Source organism: Arachis ipaensis, chromosome B9, assembly GCF_059453495.1.
Source record: "Arachis ipaensis isolate K30076 ecotype BB chromosome B9, ASM5945349v1, whole genome shotgun sequence".
In the NCBI taxonomy this organism is placed as follows: Eukaryota; Viridiplantae; Streptophyta; class Magnoliopsida; order Fabales; family Fabaceae; genus Arachis; species Arachis ipaensis.
The window spans coordinates 138,127,756-138,147,743 of NC_142444.1; the positions used below are offsets into that span (position 1 = coordinate 138,127,756).

Below are 19,988 nucleotides of genomic sequence, written 5' to 3' on the forward strand. Positions count from 1 at the left end.
ACTATTGATTCTTGAAACAAGAAAAAGCAGCAAAAAGAAAGAAAAAGAGAAAGAAACGAAAAAAAAAGAGAAAGAAAAAAAAGACAAAGCCAGTAGCACTTAAAACCAAAAGGCAAGAGCAAGAAAAAGAAAGAAAGAGAAAAAGGCAATAGCTCTTTAAGCCAAAAGGCAAGAGCAGGGATCCAAGGCTTTGAGCATCAATGGTTAGAAGGGTCTAAAGAAACAAAATCTTGGCCTAAAAAGTTCAAATGAGCTGCTCCCCTAACTATATGCTTATAGTGTGAAGGTGTCAAGTGAAAAGCTTGAGACTGAGCAGTTAAAGTCATGATTCTAAAAGCAAAAGAGTGTGCCTAAGAATTTTGGATACCATTGGCTGGGGATTCTAGCAAAGCTGAATCACAATCCAAAAGGGTTCACCCAGTTAAGTGTCTGTGGCGTTTATGTATCCGTTGGTACTACAGGAAAACAAAGCGCTTAGGGTCACGGCCAGGCTCTAAAAAGCTGTGTTCAAGAATAAAAAAGAACTAAACTAAGAGAGCCAATAATATCATCTGGATTCTGAATTCCTAAAGATATCAACACTTCTGAGCTTCAAAGGATAGTGAGATGCCAAAACTGTTCAGAAGTGAATAGTTACAAGCCCCACTCATTAATTGGAACTGAGCTTTATTGAAAAAATCTGAGATCCATTGTATCCTTCTCTTCTTTCTAATCCTACTTTGTTTTTGGTTTCTTGGGAACAAGCAACAGTTTAAGTTTGGTGTTCTGATGAGCGGATATTTTATACGCTTTTTGGCATCATTTTCATATTATTTTAGTTATGTTTTGTTTAAGTTTCATTATGTTTTCATAGGTTTTAGTACAAAATTCATATTTTTGGATTCTACTTTGAGTTGTTGTGTTTTATGATGATTTCAGGTAATTTCTGGCCGAAATTGAAGAGCTTTGGCAAAGTCTGATTCAGAGGCAAGGAAAGGGTAGCAGATGCTATTAGGATCTGACCTCCGTGCACTCAAACGAGCATTTCTGGAGCTACAGAGGTCCACATGACACATTCTCAACGGTTTTGAAAAGCTAACTTTCATAGCTTTTCAGTAATATATAATGGTCTATGCTTTTCTTCGAAGGAGCCTGCCCATACTGGGCGTTGAACGCCAAGGAGCTACCCCCTGGCTGGCGTTCAACGCCCCAAAGGAGATCCAAAGTTGGCGTTGAACGCAATCACCCCGCTTTTGGGCGTTCAATGCCCATCAAGACACAAGGCAGTGCTAATCACCCCTTAATGGCGTTCAACGCCCATTCCTCAAAGTTGGACGCCAAGCTCAGCCCAAGTACTCAACCTAAGTGGGCCCAAGGATGGATTTCGCACCTCTAGTCTATTCTATCATACTTTTTGTACTTCTTAGTCATTAGATTAGTATTTAAGGGAGAAGATCGCCCATGTTTAGGATCTTCGGCCTCACTTTTACCTTTACACATTTTACTTTCTTTAAAAGCATGAGCAACTAAACCTCCTAAGTTAGGGTTAGGAGCTCTGCTGATTCTTATGGATTAATAATATTACTATTCTATTTCAATAAACTTTTGATTCCATTCTGTTGTGCATTTTTGTTCTTCATCTCATGAATTGAGGATGACCTGTGACAATTATCTTTGTTCTACATGGGTTCCGTGTGAGTCTTGCCCAGATAGCATTGAACCACAAGTCAGAGAATGCACTGTGGACTCCAATAGCGTACCTGGGCAACTTTGGATATGTGACATATAATCCCGTTGACCATAGGTTACTGAGGTTTTCGTGGCGTCAAGGCTAGAGTATGAGAAGCAGTATTCCCTGATCCGGAAGATCCGACCTTGTCTGTGGCGTTTTGAGTAGGATCATGAAGGGGAATGGATTGCTTAGGTCTTTATCTTCGACTATGGTGGGAAGCCATGAGTTAACTTGATGAGGATGCCGCATGAGTTGCTCGGATATAGTGGACTGCTATGGTTTAGAAGAGACTAACTTGATGAGGATGCTACATGAGTTAGTCAATTACGGTTGCCATTAAATGAATCATTCATTATTGAAGTAGACAGTAAGAAAAGTTAATCCAGAAAGAATACGCATCTTCGAAGCCTTAACTAATTATCCATTGCTTTTACACTAATATGGTATTTCATTCTCTATTATTTCGTTTATGTTTCTTAACAAACAACCATCTTTTCTATTCGCCTGACTAAGATTTACAAGATAGCCATTGCTTGCTCCCGACAATCTCTGTGGGATCGATGAAGGGTGGAAAAATGCCGGTTAAGAATTTCTAAAAATTATATTTTTTAAACTACGTTGTGAGTACAGTCTTAACCGACGAAATTCCCACTATCAATTTAAAAGATGTCATAATTAAGAATAATAACCGGGAGTAGAATTCCCGGGTTGTTTCCCAAAGAGTTGACACAGAGGTGTAAATTATTGATCAGGAATTTTCTGAGAAATTTTTGAAGTTTGAGAACGGAAAATTAAATGGATAGGAATTAAAGCGATGAATGATAACAAGAGGTGTTGTGTATTTAAATAAAAGGCCTTGACTAGGAGAAAATTAATTAGAGTTTCTATCCTTGTTGATTTTCTCAAGTATAATAGTAAAAATTATTGCTTCCACTCAGTTATCCTTTAACTAATAAAGGAAAGTCAAGTAGCTAACACTAACTCTAATTTACAAGTCCTAATCACTTCGCAAGGAAGGATTAGAGTTAGTGAAAATTGAGTTAGCCAACAATTTCTAATTACAAATTAATACTTGAGTACTCCAACTCAAGGGTTTCCAATTAATAAACTCCAAAGTCAAGTTGGGAGCTCTACTCCATTAACATGAATGCCATTTTCACAAACATGTAAAGGGAGTAGATAGGAGACATGGTAATTAAAATTAAATTAATAAAGGCAAATTTGGAGCTAACAATTGATTGAAAGAAATCAAACAAGTAATGGAATTAAATGTAAAAATAGTTCATTGCATTAATAAATTCAAAATTAACAATATCCAAATATGACGACAAGCAAATAAATGGAAAACAAAAGAGTAGAGTGATAGGAAGGCAAACTATAATGATGAAGACTTCAATCGAAGGTAGTAACATCTCTCTCAATATCCAATCCGAAAACAAAAACTAAGAACGCTAAGAACCCTAGGAGAAGTGGTGTTTCTCTCTAAAATCCAAAAACTAAAACTAAACTAAAGTGAAGTGAATGAATGTTGAGTCTCAGCTACACCCCTGCCTCTAGTCTGCATTTTTGGGTTTGAAACTGGGTCCAAATCAGCCCAGAAATCGCCCCCAGCGAGTTCTGATAGTGCAGCACGTGATGCTCTGTAACGCGTACATGTCGGCCACGCGTACGCGTCGGTCATGCGTACGTGTCGCTGTGAAATGCGCCAATGCGCCCGCACGCGTCAGCCATGCGTGCGCGTTGCTCCTCGCTTGTAATCTCTTTAGTTTCTTATGTTCCTTCCACTTTGACATGCTTCCTCTTCATCCTTTAAGCCATTCCTGCCCTGTAAACCTGAAAACACTTGACAAACACATCACGGCATCGAATGGTAATAAAGGAGGATTAAAAATTAACAATTTAAAGGCTTAGGAAGCAAGTTTTCAATCATGGTACAAATTTAGGAAGGATTTGTAAAACCAAGCAGTTTATATGAATAAGTGTATGAAGAATTGATAAAATCCACTCAATTTAGTACAAGATAAACCATAAAATAGTGGTTTATCAATCGACCCTCACTCACCTGAGGTATTACTTGGATGACCCGGTGCACTTGCCGGTTAAGTTGTGCGGAGTTTAATTCCGCGCACCAGTTAGCGGCCAGTTCTCTTTTTTTTTTATTAATAAACCATTGAAAATTAAGTAATATATATAATTTCACAACCATTTCAATAAATTTATAATTTCTAAAGACATCAAAATTTATAATTTCTAAATTCACAATCATTAAAGTCTTTATAATTCTAAATATGTAATAAACATAATCATCAACCAAGTTTTTTAAAACAAAATAATAAAACCAATATTTAAAAAATAAAACAAACATTGTCCAAAATATATAATTAAACATCTTCAAGTCTCCAATCAATCAAAATAGAATATAATCTAAATTATAACTTAGAACATTTTCAATTACAAAAAAAAGACGGGCTTGCCGGGAAAACCCACCGGGCCCCGCCAAAGCCCACGAATTAGGCGGTGCGGGTTAGGCGGGCTTTTTAACTATGGCGGTTTCAAATTTTCAGCTCGGCCTACCTTTTTTGGTGAGTTACGTGGGCCAATCCAGCGGGCTTCGTCCCGTTTGCCACCCCTACTAAAAGATAGATTGTAGATAAGGAGGAGTGTTTGACAAATAGACATGGATCAGAGATGGTGCTTGTGAAACCAAAGCCCTTAAGAGTACCCTTCAACTTCAGAGACCAAGCACAGGGAGCTTGCTTGAGATTGTATAATGCCTTCTCAAGCTTACACACAAGATTGCTGCCAAAATTGTACCCTTCATGTTGCACCATGTATACATTTTCTGGCAAGTCACCTGAAGAAGGCATTGTTGAAATTAAACTGCCGTATTTTCACTGTCTTAACATCACCACTTCCAAAACTGTACGAATTGTCACAAGCTTAGCAACTGGGATGAACACCTCATGAAGGTTACAGAAGGCTTAGAGAATGGGGATTGAATCTATGGCCTTCTTTTGCTTTAATGGATTAAGCCTTTAAAAACAAACTTTCAATTAAAATCTGTTTGAACTGTGCAACAGAAGTTTTATGAGACAATTTTATTTTGTCTCATAAATATAAGAAAATAGAACTTAGAGAAAGAGAAGAAAATTGACACAGGCATGTATCCTGGTTCAGTTGCCTTGTCAATACAACCTACATCCAGTCTTTACCACAACAGTGGTAAAATTTTTACTATAGTTAAAGTATTACATACACTAATTTTCTAGGATTCACACAATCCCAACAGGACACACAAGTTTCTCCCTAAACTTGACTTGGTTATACTAATACCTAACTATCAACACTAAGTGCTTACCCAACTTAGCAAGGGGCACCACACAGGTACTTGACACAAGACAAAATACAACCAAAAGAAATCTGAAATCAATCTTGGCTTTTTTTCTCAAGTGTTTCACTCAGCCTTTTTCACTCTTAGGCTTTTTTACAATTTCTCTCTTTCAGCCTTTTACCTCTCAAAGAAAATACAGAAAGATATATGGTGCGGTATTTACAACCACACTTACTAATCGGCAAGTGCACCGGGTCGTACCAAGTAATATCTTACGTGAGTAAGGGTCGATCCCACGAGGATTGATGGATTAAGCAACAATAGCGTTTGATAGGATTAGTTAGACAAACAGAAAATAGTGTTGGGAGCTCAAAGACATTAAACAATAGCAAAAATATTAAAGAAGGGCAAGTAATTAAGATGGGAATAATATATGGAGAAAATAGTTAAGGTTTCAGAGTTATCTATTTTTTCGAATTAACTTTTCTTACTAACTAATTTAATTATGCAGGATTTAATTTATGGCAAATTGTATGTGACTAAACCCTAATTCCTTAGACCTTCCTAGTCTCCTCTAAGATTCATTAACTGCCAATTCCTTGGTCAATTAATTCCAATTAGAAGGTGATAATCAATTTCTAGTTTATATGCCATAAAAACTCTAATTACCCAAAAGAAAAAGATTATATGTCACGTATCCCGTTAAATCCAGATAATTAAAATTTAGGAAAAATTATTTTCAAGTTGTTGTTCAAGTAAAGAGCTTTTCCAAGTTTTACAAGAACTCAAATAGAAAGAGGGTCATACTTCTGTTATACCCAAATTCATAAGATAAAGAGCGAAAATAATTCTTAAATTATAAATCCATACATGAATTAAAATAGAAAAAGCAATAAAATTAATCCATAGAAATAGACAGAGCTCCTAACCTTAACAATAAAGGATTAGTTGCTCATAGTTCAGAGAAGAAAACTAGGATTCTGGTAAAATGTACAGAGTTCCAATCTGATGGCATCAGATCCCTTTTTATAACTACTCCTAATAAATTTAAAATCTAATATTTAAAATTAAACTTAAAATAATATCTTTTCCTAATTTAAGATTTGAATTTAAATTCGAATTAATTAACAAGTCTTCAACTAATGGGTGGGGACCACTTGAATTGTCCATTCTGCAGATCGCTCATGTGACGCGTCCGCGTCGTCCACGCGTTCGCGTCATTTGTGCAGATTCCAGTCCACGCGTTCGCGTCAGGCACGCGATCGCGTCATTGCTATTTCCTCCATTCCGCGCGGTCGCGTGAGCCATGCGTCCGCGTCGGTATTCGCTGGTCATCTCCTTGGTTTCTTTTCTTTTTCTGCAGAAACTTCATCAAATCCATCCGAATGCTACCTAAATTAAATAAAATTACACAAAACTCAAAATAGCATCCATAGTGGCTAAAATATAATTAATTCTTAATAAAACTCAACAAATTACATGCAAATTCACTAGGAAAAGATAGGAAAGATGCTCACACATCACAACACCAAACTTAAACTGTTGCTTGTCCTCAAGCAACCAAAACTAATATAAGCTTAGGATGTGAATTTGCATGAGAATGAGAGTTCGATTAAGCTCATGTCTCTTCTTATAGTGGGGTTTACAACTGCAATCCTGAACAGTTTTGGCATCTCACTTTATCCTTTGAAGTTCAGAATGATTGGCATCCATAGGAACTCAGAATTCAGATAGTGTTATTGATTCTCCTAGTTCAGTATGTTGATTCTTGAACACAGCTACTTTATGAGTCTTGGCTGTGACCCTAAGCATTTTATTTTCCAGTATTACCACCAGATACATAAATGCCACAGACACATAACTGGGTGAACCTTTTCAAATTGTGACTTATCTTTGCTAGAGTCCCCAGTTAGAGGTGCCCAGAGCTCTTAAGCACACTCTTTTTGCTTTGGACCACGACTTTAACCGCTCAGTTTCAAGCTTTTCACTTGAGACCTTCACGCCACAAGCATATGGTTAGGGACAGCTTGATTTTAGCCACTTATGCCAGGATTTTATTCCTTTGGGCCCTCCTATCCATTTTTTTACCCGTTGCCTTTTAGTTTGAAGGGTTATTGGCTTTTCTGCTTGCTTTTTCTTTTTCTCTCTTTGTATTTATTTTTTTCTTCTATATTTTTTTCCGCAAGCTTTGTGTTTTTCACTGCTTTTTCTTGCTTCAAGAATCAATTTTATGATTTTTCAGATTATCAATAATATTTCTCTCTTTTTTTTCATCATTCTTTCAAGAGCCAACAATTTTAACATTCATAAACTTCACTATCAAAAATATGCACTGTTCAAGCATTCATTCAGAATCACAGAAAATACCACCACATCTAAGTAAATGAGACTACTCTAAAAATTAAACTCAAATTCTCATGCACTACATCTGTTCTGCTTTCTTTTTGATTTCAAGTTTAGTGGGCAATACATGAGACATCTTTCATAATTAAAGCATTTAACAGAAAAATTAAACTAGAACCTATGAATCTACTAATAAAGGATCATGCAATAAACAAAACAAAGTAGCAGGAAACCGGAACATAACATAGAAAAAGAGGGGAGGAATAAAAAAAGAAAGGAACTCAACCACCTTAATTATCCTAGCGGTCGCTTTATTCTTCAGGTTGTGCTCTTTCGCGAAGATGATTCACCTCCCTTTTGTACTAGAAAACCTATAAGCGCAGCGTCAATACCAAACTTAAAGGTTTGCTTGTCCTCAAGTAAAGAAGAACTGAAAATAGAAGAGACAAATATTAAAATGAAAGAACAAAAAAGGATAAGAGAATAAGAGAGAATTAGGATTGGGAGAGAGAGAGAGAAAGAAAACTGGGCGGCGCAAGCGATGCGTTCGCATCAATGACGCGATCGCGTACGTCGCGCATTCTTCATAATGACGCGATAGCGTCAGGCACGCGTTCGCGTGCCCTGGAGTTTGTGCGATTCGCACGAAGCCAGCCGCGCGCCCGCGTGACTTTCTGTTCGCATGGCTTGGGAGCCAAATTTTCATACGACGCGTTCGCGTCGTGCACGCATTCGCGTGGATGGCCATTTATGCAAATGACGTGGACGCGTCGAGCACGCGTCCGCGTGACCAAATTTGTGCTTTTAGCAGACATCTTGCCTCAAGCCAGCACAACTCTCTGCCCAAACGCTCTTTTACATCGAATTTGCAGGTCACGCATTCGGGTCGGTGACGCGCCCGCGTGAATGGCAAAAATCTCAAACGACGCTAACGCGTGGGGTACGAGTTCGCGTGGGATCGTTTGTGCGAAAGGCATGAGTCCAGCGCCACTCCCGCGCAACTCTCTATCAATTTTCATTTTTCATGCACACATGATTGACGCGTTCGCGTCAGTGATGCTTGCGCGTCGTGTGCCCTCTTTTTTTTTTAGCCTGAGGTGTTCAGTTCCTGTGATAAAATAACTGCATGATCAGAAAATTAGTAAGAACTTAATAAAAATCAACTAAGTAAAAACTACTACTACGAAAAACAACTAAGAATGAAAAAAAAACGATCCTACCACGGTGGGTTGTCTCCCACCAAGCACTTTTAGTTAAAGTCCTTATGTTGGACATGTGGTGAGCTCCTTGTCATTGTGGCTTGTGCTTGTACCGATCCAGGAATCTCCACCAATGTTTGTTAATCCAATGGCCACTGGGATTCCAAACTAGGCGCATAACTCCTTCGAGCAAGTTGAAGCAAGTAACAAGACCCCAATAGTGTTGATTGTGAGAACGAATTCCAGGATTCCAAACTTTGCTTTTACACCCGTCTTCTTGTGGATCACCATTGTTTCCACCGGGTGGCAATTGATCTGAATTCTCACAGAGACATCCAAACAACCTTCTAGACCCATTCAAATTAGCTCTACACCAATTCTTGCACTTTAATTCGGAGCATGCAACCATATTGAACCTTTCTTGACAACTCTTACCACTAACCATCTTCCTCTTACTCTTAATGCCACAAAGAGCTCTAAGTTGACCATCCGTCTCCAGTAGCCCATATTCAAGTGGGAACGTAAAGGTTAAGGATAGGAATTTTACCCACTTGAATGTTGTATTGGATGGTGATGGCTTTGGAAGAGGTCTTGCAACCTCCACTCCCTTGTGTTCTTCTTTGAATTCTACCACCTCCTTGCAAGTGATGAGCGGATAATTTATACGCTTTTTGACATTGTTTTTAGTATGTTTTTAGTAGGATCTAGTTACTTTTAGGGATGTTTTCATTAGTTTTTATGTTAAATTCACATTTCTAGACTTTACTATGAGTTTGTGTGTTTTTCTGTGATTTCAGGTATTTTCTGGCTAAAATTGAGGGACTTGAGCAGAAATCAGATTCAGAGGTTGAAGAAGGACTGCTGATGCTGTTGGATTCTGACCTCCCTGCACTCGAAATGGATTTTCTGGATCTACAGAACACAAAATGGCGCGCTTCCAATTGCGTTGAAAAGTAGACATCCAGGGCTTTTCGGCAATATATAATAGTCTATACTTTGGCTAAGAATAGATGATGCAAACTGGCGTTCAACGCCAGCTCTCTGCCCAATTCTAGCGTCCAGCGCCAGAAAAGGATCCAAAACCAGAGTTCAACGCCCAAACTGGCACAAAAGGTGGCGTTCAACTCCAAGAAGGACCTCTACACGTGCAACACTCAAAGCTCAGCCCAAGCACACACTAAGTGGGCCCCGGAAGTGGATTTATGCATCAATTACTTACTTCTGTAAACCCTAGTGACTAGTTTATTATAAATAGAACTTTTTATCATTGTATTCACAGTCTTGGTTACTCCGGTTCCCCTCTGGGGCTGAGACCAATGAACTCCATTATCACTTATGTATTTTCAACGGTAGAGTTTCTACACTCCACAGATTAAGGTGTGGAGCTCTGCTGTTCCTCAAAGATTAATGCAAAGTACTACTGTTTTCTATTCAATTCTTCTTATTTCGCTTCTAAGATATTCATTCACACTTCAACCTGAATGTGATGAACGTGACAATCATCATCATTCCCTATGAACGCGTGCCTGACAACCACTTCCGTTCTACCTTCGACTGAATGAGTATCTCTTAGATCTCTTAATCGGAATCTTCATGGTGTAAGCTAGAATGATGGCGGCATTCAAGAGAATTCGGAAGGTCTAAACCTTGTCTGTGGTATTCTGAGTAGGATTCAATGATTGAATGACTGTGACGAGCTTCAAACTCGCGATTGCCGGGTGTAGTGACAGACGCAAAAGGATAGTAAATCCTATTCCAGCATGATCGAGAACCGACAGATGAATAGCCGTGCCATGACAGGGTGCGTTGACCATTTTCACTGAGAGGATAGGATGAAACCATTGACAAGGGTGATGCTTCCAGACGATTAGCCATGCCGTGACAGGGCGTTTGGATCATTTTCCCGAGAGAAGACCGAAAGTAGCCATTGACAGTGGTGATGTATCACATAAAGCCAGCCATGGAAAGGAGTAAGACTGATTGGATGAAGATAGCAGGAAAGCAGAGGTTCAGAGGAACGAAAGCATCTCTATTCGCTTATCTGAAATTCTCACCAATGATTTACATAAGTATTTCTATCCCTATTTTATTAATTATTTTCGAAAAACCCCATTACTATTTTATATCCGCCTGACTGAGATTTACAAGGTGACTATAGCTTGCTTCATACCAACAATCTCCGTGGGATTCGACCCTTACTCACGTAAGGTATTACTTGGACGACCCAGTGCACTTGCTGGTTAGTTGTGCAAAGTTGTGAACCATGGTATTGGCATCATGTTTTTGGCGCCATTACCAGGGAAAGAAAGAGCGATGAATTTTACATAATTAAAGTGTAATCACAATTTCTGCGCACCAAGTTTTTGGCGCCGTTGCCGGAGATTGTTCGAGTTTGGCCAACTGACGGTTCATCTTGTTGCTCAGATTAGGTAATTTTCTTTTTGTTTTCTTTTCAAAAATTTTTCAAAAATATTTCAAAATTTTCTCACCTGTTTTCGAAAAAAAAATTTTATTCAAAATTTTTAAAGAATGAATTCTAGTGTTTCATGAAGCATGTGAAGCCTGGCTGGCTGCAAAGTCATGTCTAAATTCTTTTGGACTGAGGCTTCCAAACCATCAGCATAGAGGCAAGTTACATATTTGATAAGTAATGAGCAGTATATTCTGATATCTTGCTGAAGCTTGGCTGGCCATTGGCCATGTCTAGTGTTTTGGACCGGAGCTCTCATTGGAAGCTTGGCTGGCTAGTAAGCCATGTCTAATTCCTGGACTGAAGCTTTAGACTAACATGGCAAGATTCCTGGAATTCATATTAAAAATTTTGGAATCCTTAATTTTTCTTTTACAAATAATTTTCAAAAAGAAATCATAAAATCATAAAAATCAGAAATATTTTGTGTCTCTTATTTGAGTCTTGAGTCATGTTATAAGTTTGGTGTCAATTACATGTGCATCTTGCATTTTTCGAAAATTCTCATGCATTCATAGTGTTCTTCATGATCTTCAAGTTGTTCTTGGTAAGTCTTCTTGTTTGATCTTTGCATTTGCATGTTTTGTGTCTTTTCTTGTTTTTCATATGCATTCCTGAATTCTTTATGTCTAAGCATTAAAGAATTCTAAGTTTGGTGTCTTGCATGTTTTCTTTGCATTAAAAATTTTTCAAAAATGTGTTCTTGATGTTCATCATGATCTTCATAGTGTTCTTGGTGTTCATCTTGACATTCATAGCATTCTTACATGCATTCATTGTTTTGATCCATAACTTTCATGCATTGCATCATTTTTCTTGTTTTTCTCTCTCTTCATTAAAAATTCAAAAATCAAAAAAATATCTTTCCCTTTTTCTCTCTCATAAATTCAAAAATTAGATTTGACTTTTTCAAAAAATTTTAAAATCTAGTTGTTTTTATGAGTCAAATCAAATTTTCAATTTGAAAATCTTATCTTTTTCAAAATCTTTTTCAAAAATCAAATCTTTTTCAAATTTCTTAGTTATTTTTGAAAATTCCAAAAATATTTTTCAAAAATCTTTTTCTTATTTTTATATCAAATTTTCGAAAATAACAATAACAATTAATGTTTTGATTCAAAAATTTCAAGTTTGTTACTTGCTTGTTAAGAAAGATTCAAACTTTAAGTTCTAGAATCATATCTTGTGATTTCTTGTGAATCAAGTCATTAATTGTGATTTTAAAAATCAAATCTTTTTCAAAAACTAATTTCAATCATATCTTTTCAAAAATATCTTCTTATCATATCTTTTTCAAAAAACACTTGATTTCAAAATATCTTCTCTAACTTCCCAACTCCTTATCTTTTCAAAATTTGTTTCAACCAACTAACTAACTTTTTGTTTGTTTCTTATCTTTTTCAAAACCACCTAACTAACTCTCTCTCTCTAATTTTCGAAAACATCTTCCCTCTTTTTCAAAATCTCTTTTTAATTAATTAATTATTTTAATTTTTAATTTTAATTTTCAAAAATTACTAACCTTTTTCAAAAACTATTTTCGAAAATCACTAACTCCTTTTTCAAAAATAATTTTCGAAAATTTTCTTCTCTCTCATCTCCTTCTATTTGTTTATTCATCTACTAACATCTCTCCCTTACTCAAAAAAAAAAAAAGAGGATCTCTATTATTATTATTTTTCTATGCCCTCTCTTTTTCATATGAGCAGGAGCAAAGACAAGAATATTCTTGTTGAAGCAGATCCAGAACCTGAAAGGACTCTGAAAAGGAAACTAAGAGAAGCTAAAATACAACAATCCAGAGATAACCTTTCAGAAATTTTCGAACAGGAAGAGGAGATGGCAGCCGAAAATAATAATAATGCAAGGAGGATGCTTGGTGACTTTACTGCACCAAATTCCAATTTACATGGAAGAAGCATCTCCATTCCTACCATTGGAGCAAACAATTTTGAGCTGAAACCTCAATTAGTTTCTCTGATGCAGCAGAACTGTAAGTTTCATGGACTTCCATCTGAAGATCCTTTTCAGTTCTTAACTGAATTCTTGCAGATATGTGATACTGTTAAGACCAATGGAGTAGATCCTGAAGTCTACAGGCTCATGCTTTTCCCATTTGCTGTAAGAGACAGAGCTAGAATATGGTTGGACTCTCAACCTAAAGATAGCCTGAACTCTTAAGATAAGCTGGTCATGGCTTTCTTAGCCAAGTTCTTTCCTCCTCAAAAGCTGAGCAAGCTTAGAGTAGATGTTCAAACCTTCAAACAAAAAGATGGTGAATCCCTCTATGAAGCTTGGGAAAGATACAAACAGTTGACCAAAAAGTGTCCTTCTGACATGCTTTCAGAATGGACCATCCTGGATATATTCTATGATGGTTTATCTGAATTAGCTAAGATGTCATTGGATACTTCTGCAGGTGGATCCATTCACCTAAAGAAAACGCCTACAGAAGCTCAAGAACTCATTGACATGGTTGCTAATAACCAGTTCATGTACACTTCTGAGAGGAATCCTGTGAGTAATGGGACGCCTATGAAGAAAGGAGTTCTTGAAATTGATACTCTGAATGCCATATTGGCTCAGAACAAAATATTGACTCAGCAAGTCAATATGATTTCTCAGAGTCTGAATGGAATGCAAGCTACATCCAACAGTACTCAAGAGGCTTCTTATGCAGAAGAAGCTTATGATCCTGAGAACCCTGCAATAGCAGAGGTGAATTACTTAGGTAAACCTTATGGAAACACCTATAACTCATCATGGAGAAATCATCCAAAGTTCTCATGGAAGGATCAAAAGCCTCAACAAGGCTTTAATAATGGTGGAAGAAATAGGTTTAGCAATAGCAAGCCTTTTCCATCATCCACTCAGCAACAGACAGAGAACTTTGAACAAAATACTTTTAATTTAGCAAACTTAGTCTCTGATCTATCCAAGGCCACTACAAGTTTCATGAATGAAACAAGGTCTTCCATTAGAAATTTGGAAGCACAAGTGGGCCAGCTGAGTAAAAGGATCACTGAAATTCCTCCTAGTACTCTCCCAAGCAATACAGAAGAGAATCCAAAAGGAGAGTGCAAGGCCATTGACATAAGCACCATGGCCGAACCTGTAAGGGAAAGAGAGGACGTGAATCCCAAGGAGGAAGACCTCCTGGGACGTCCAGTGATCAATAAGGAGCTTCCCTCTGAGGAACCAAAGGACTCTGAGGCTCATCTAGAGACCATAGAGATTCCATTGAACCTCCTTATGCCATTCATGAGCTCTGATGAGTATTCCTCTTCTGAAGAGAATGAGGATGTCACTGAAGAGCAAACTGCCAAGTTTCTTGGTGCAATCATGAAGCTAAATGCCAAATTATTTGGCATTAATACTTAGGAAGATGAACCTCCCTTGTTCACCACTGAACTAAGTGATCTGGATCAACTGACATTGCCTCAGAAGAAACAGGATCCTGGAAAGTTCATAATACCTTGTACCATAGGCACCATGATCTTTAAGGCTCTGTGTGACCTTGGTTCAGGGATAAACCTCATGCCCCTCTCTGTAATAGAGAAACTGGGAATCTATGGGGTGCAAGCTGCTAAAATCTCATTAGAGATGGCAGACAATTCAAGAAAACAGGCTTATAGACAAGTAGAGGACGTGCTAGTAAAGGTTGAAGGCCTTTACATCCCTGCTGATTTCATAGTCCTAGATACTGGAAAGGAAGAGGATGAATCCATCATCCTAGGAAGACCTTTCCTAGCCACAGCAAGAGCTGTGATTGATGTGGACAGAGGAGAATTAATCCTTCAATTGAATGAGGACAACCTTGTGTTTACAACTCAAGGATCTCTCTCTGCATCCATGGAGAGGAAGCATAAAAAGCTTCTCTCAAAGCAGAGTCAAACAAAGCCCCCACAGTCAAACTCTAAGTTTGGTGTTGGGATGCCACAACCAAACTCTAAGTTTGGTGTTGAACTCCCATATCCAAACTCTAAGTTTGGTGTTGGAGAGTCTCAACAAAGCTCTGAACATCTGTGAGGCTCCATGAGAGCCCACTGTCAAGCTACTGACATTAAAGAAGCGCTTGTTGGGAGGTAACCCAATTTTTATTTATCTAACAATATTTTTCTTAGTTATATGTCTTTATAGGTTCATGATCATGTGGAGTCACAAAATAAACAAAAAAAATTGAAAACGGAATCAAAAACAGCAGAAGAAAATCACACCCTGGAGGAAGTATCTGCCTAGCGTTCAACGCCAGAACAGAGCATGGTTCTGGCGTTGAACACCCAAAATGGGCAGTGTCTGGGCGCTGAACGCCCAAAATGGGCATCATCTGGGCGCTGAACGCCAGAATGGCACCCTGGAGAAGAGCTGGCGTTCAACGCCAGAAATGGCAACAAATGGGCGTTGAATGCCCAAAATGGGCACCAACCTGGCGCTGAACGCCCAGAGTTGAGTGCAAGGGCATTTTGCATGCCTAATTGGGTTCAGAGATGTAAATCCTTGACACCTCAGGATCTGTGGACACCACAGGATCATCTCAGGATCTGTGGTCTCCACAGGATCCCCACCCACCTCACCCTCTCTCTCTCCATTCATGACCATCCCTTCTGTTTTCCATTCACCACTCACATCCATACACACATCCATCCATCTCCTCCATATCTTCTTCTTCTTCTATTCTTTCTTCTTTTGCTCGAGGGCGAGCAACATTCTAAGTTTGGTGTGGTAAAAGCATAAGCTTTTTGTTTTTCTATTACCATTGATGGCACCTAAACCTCTAAAAGAGGGGAAGGGAAGACAAAGGCTTCCACCTCCGAGTCATGGGAGATGGAAAGATTCATCTCAAGGGTCTATAGCTCAGTGGTAGAACATGTGGCTGCAATTCAAGAGATCCCTGAGATACCTCAGGGGATGCACTTCCCTCCACATAAATATTAGGAGCAAATCAACACCTCCCTAGGAAAATTAAGTTCCAACATGGGACAATTAAGGGTGGAACATCAAGAGCACTCCATCATCCTTCATGAAATAAGAGAAGATCAAAAAGCAATGAGGGAGGAGCAACAAAAACAAGGAAGAGACATAGAAGAGCTCAAGGACATCATTGGTTCCTCAAGAAGGAAACGGCACCATCACTAAGGTGGATTCATTCCTTGTTCTTATTTCTTCTGTTTTTCGTTTTCTATGTTATGTGCTTATCTATGTTTGTGTCTTCATTACATGATCATTAGTAGTTAGTAACTATGTCTTAAAGTTATGAATGTCCTATTAATCCATCACCTCTCTTAAATGAAAAATGTTTTAATTCAAAAGAACAAGAAGTACATGAGTTTCGAATTTATCCTTGAACTTAGTTTAATTATATTGATGTGGTGACAATGCTTCTTGTTTTCTGAATGTATGCTTGAACAGTGCATATGTCTTTTGAAGTTGTTGTTCATGAATGTTAAATATGTTGAATCTTGAAAGAATGATGACTAGGAGACATGTTATTTGATAATCTGAAAAATCATAAAAATGATTCTTGAAGCAAGAAAAAGCAGCAAAGAACAAAGCTTGCAGAAAAAAAATATAGGCGAAAAAAATAGAAAGAAAAAGAAAAAGCAAGCAGAAAATGCCAAAGCTCTTAAAATCAAGAGGCAAGAGCAAAAAGCCAATAACCCTTAAAACCAAAAGGCAAGGGCAAATAAAAAGGATCCCAAGGCTTTGAGCATCAGTGGATAGGAGGGCCTAAAGGAATAAAATCCTGGTCTAAGCAGCTAAACCAAGCTGTCCCTAACCATGTGCTTGTGGCGTGTAGGTGTCAAGTGAAAACTTGAGACTGAGCGGTTAAAGTCAAGGTCCAAACCAAAAAAAGAGTGTGCTTAAGAACCCTGGACACCTCTAATTGGGGACTTTAGCAAAGCTGAGTCACAATCTGAAAAGGTTCACCCAATTAGGTGTCTGTGGCATTTATGTATCCGGTGGTAATACTGGAAAACAAAGTGCTTAGGGCCACGGCCAAGACTCATAAAATATCTGTGTTCAAGAATCATCATACTGAACTAGGAGAGTCAATAACACTATCTGAACTCTGAGTTCCTATAGATGCCAATCATTCTGAACCTCAATGGATAAAGTGAGATGCCAAAACTATTCAAGAGGCAAAAAGCTATAAGTCCCGCTCATATGATTGAAGCTATGTTTCATTGATAGTTTAGAATTTATAGTATATTCTCTTCTTTTTATCCTATTTGATTTTCAGTTGCTTGGGGACAAGCAACAATTTAAGTTTGGTGTTGTGATGAGCGGATAATTTATACGCTTTTTGACATTGTTTTTAGTATATTTTTAGTAGGATCTAGTTACTTTTAGGGATGTTTTCATTAGTTTTTATGTTAAATTCACATTTCTGGACTTTACTATGAGTTTGTGTGTTTTTCTGTGATTTCAAGTATTTTCTGGCTGAAATTGAGGGACTTGAGCAGAAATCAGATTCAGAGGTTGAAGAAGGACTGCTGATGCTGTTGGATTCTGACCTCCCTGCACTCGAAATGGATTTTTTGGAGCTACAGAACTCAAAATGGCGCGCTTCTAATTGCGATGGAAAGTAGACATCCAGGGATTTTCGGCAATATATAATAGTCTATACTTTGGCTAAGAATAGACGATGCAAACTGGCGTTCAATGCCAGCTCTCTGCCCAATTCTGGCGTCCAGCGCCAGAAAAGGATCCAAAACCAGAGTTCAACGCCCAAACTGGCACAAAAGGTGGCGTTCAACTCCAAGAAGGACCTCTACACGTGCAACACTCAAAGCTCAGCCCAAGCACACACCAAGTGGGCCCCGAAAGTGGATTTATGCATCAATTACTTACTTCTGTAAACCCTAGTGACTAGTTTATTATAAATAGAACTTTTTATCATTGTATTCACAGTCTTGGTTACTCCGGTTCCCCTCTGGGGCCGAGACCAATGAACTCCATTATCACTTATGTATTTTCAACGGTAGAATTTCTACACTCCCCAGATTAAGGTGTGGAGCTCTGCTGTTCCTCAAAGATTAATGCAAAGTACTACTGTTTTTTATTCAATTCTTCTTATTTCGCTTCTAAGATATTCATTCGCACTTCAACCTGAATGTGATGAACGTGACAATCATCATCATTCCCTATGAACGCGTGCCTGACAACCACTTTCGTTCTACCTTCGACTGAATGAGGATCTCTTAGATCTCTTAATCGGAATCTTCGTGGTGTAAGCTAGAATGATGGCGGCATTCAAGAGAATCCGGAAGGTCTAAACCTTGTCTGTGGTATTCCGAGTAGGATTCAATGATTGAATGACTGTGACGAGCTTCAAACTCGTGATTGCCGGGCGTAGTGATAGACGCAAAAGGATAGTAAATCCTATTCCAGCATGATCGAGAACCGACAGATGAATAGTCGTGCCGTGACAGGGTGCGTTGACCATTTTCACTGACAGAATAGGATGAAACCATTGACAAGGGTGATGCATCCAGACGATTAGCCGTGCCGTGACAGGGCATTTGGATCATTTTCCCGAGAGAAGACCGAAAGTAGCCATTGACAGTGGTGATGTATCACATAAAGCCAGCCATGGAAAGGAGTAAGACTGATTGGATGAAGATAGCAGGAAAGCAGAGGTTCAGAGGAACGAAAGCATCTCTATTCGCTTATCTGAAATTCTCACCAATGATTTACATAAGTATTTCTATCCCTATTTTATTAATTATTTTCGAAAAACCCCATTACTATTTTATATCCGCCTGACTGAGATTTACAAGGTGACCATAGCTTGCTTCATACCAACAATCTCCGTGGGATTCGACCCTTACTCACGTAAGGTATTACTTGGACGACCCAGTGCACTTGCTGGTTAGTTGTGCGAAGTTGTGAACCATGGTTTTGGCATCATGTTTTTGGCGCCATTACCAGGGAAAGAAAGAGCGATGAATTTTACATAATTAAAGTGTAATCACAATTTCTGCGCACCAGCAAGCTTCCTCAATTTCAACCTCTTCTTCTTGGTAGCTCTCTTCTAATTCAATCTCTTCTTCATTGCTTACCAAGGGCATGGGAGGTTTTGCATCTTCCTCTTCTTCCATATGTGAGGGTGGAAAGTTCTCTAATTCACTGGAGTATGAACTCCTTTGATTGATTTCCTCACTTTCTTCTATAGGATCTTGCATTATATCTCTTGAGAAGGAATTTGCTTGCTCCTCTTCCTGTGACTTGATAATCGACTGCACATGCTTCTCTATATTTTTGACACTTGTCTTTATATCATGTAATAATTCTTTCATGAGAAGCTCAATATCTGATGGTATTTGAAATGAATAAGGAGGAGGTGATGATTCTTGATAAAAGTAAAAAGATGATGGTTCTTGGTATGGATAGGGAGATAGTGGCTCTTGATATGGATAGAGAGGTGGTGGCTCTTGGTATGGATATGAAGATGGTGGTTCTTGATATGAATATGGAGATGGTGGTTCTTGATAGTTTGAATATGGAACACTGAAGTTTCTTTAGTTTTGACCTTGCCCACCAAAATTCGGGTAGTTCCTCCATCCACAATCATATGACTTACTACTTGGGTGGGAGTAGTAATCCATGTGATCCCTCTCCATTATTTTTCCTTAGCACAACACACCAAAAAGAATTAAACGCACCATGTGGTAACCAAGAAAGTAAAGAAGAAAGAAGAAAAATTTTTTTTTTTGAAAAGAAATAAAATAAAATATAAAAAATAATAAAAATAAAAGAAGAATTCAAAAATAAACAAAAAGAGGTCAACTAAAAAAAAGAAATTAAACAAATAAAAATACTAGTATTTTTAAAAAATATTTTTAAAAGAAAACTTACTATGGACACCAAACTTAATTTTAGAAATTAAAGAAAAATATTAATATTATTTATTTATTTAAAAAAATTTTTTAA

At 38.0% G+C, this 19,988-nt stretch overlaps 1 non-coding gene across 1 annotated transcript; it reads right to left on the reverse strand.

Moving 5' to 3' along the window:
- Positions 1 to 13,289: 13,289 nt before the first annotated feature.
- Positions 13,290 to 13,397, reverse strand: LOC148546514 (small nucleolar RNA R71). The gene has a single exon (XR_015900358.1). It is a non-coding gene; the product is annotated as a small nucleolar RNA R71 (small nucleolar RNA).
- Between the last annotated feature and the right edge of the window lie 6,591 nt (positions 13,398 to 19,988).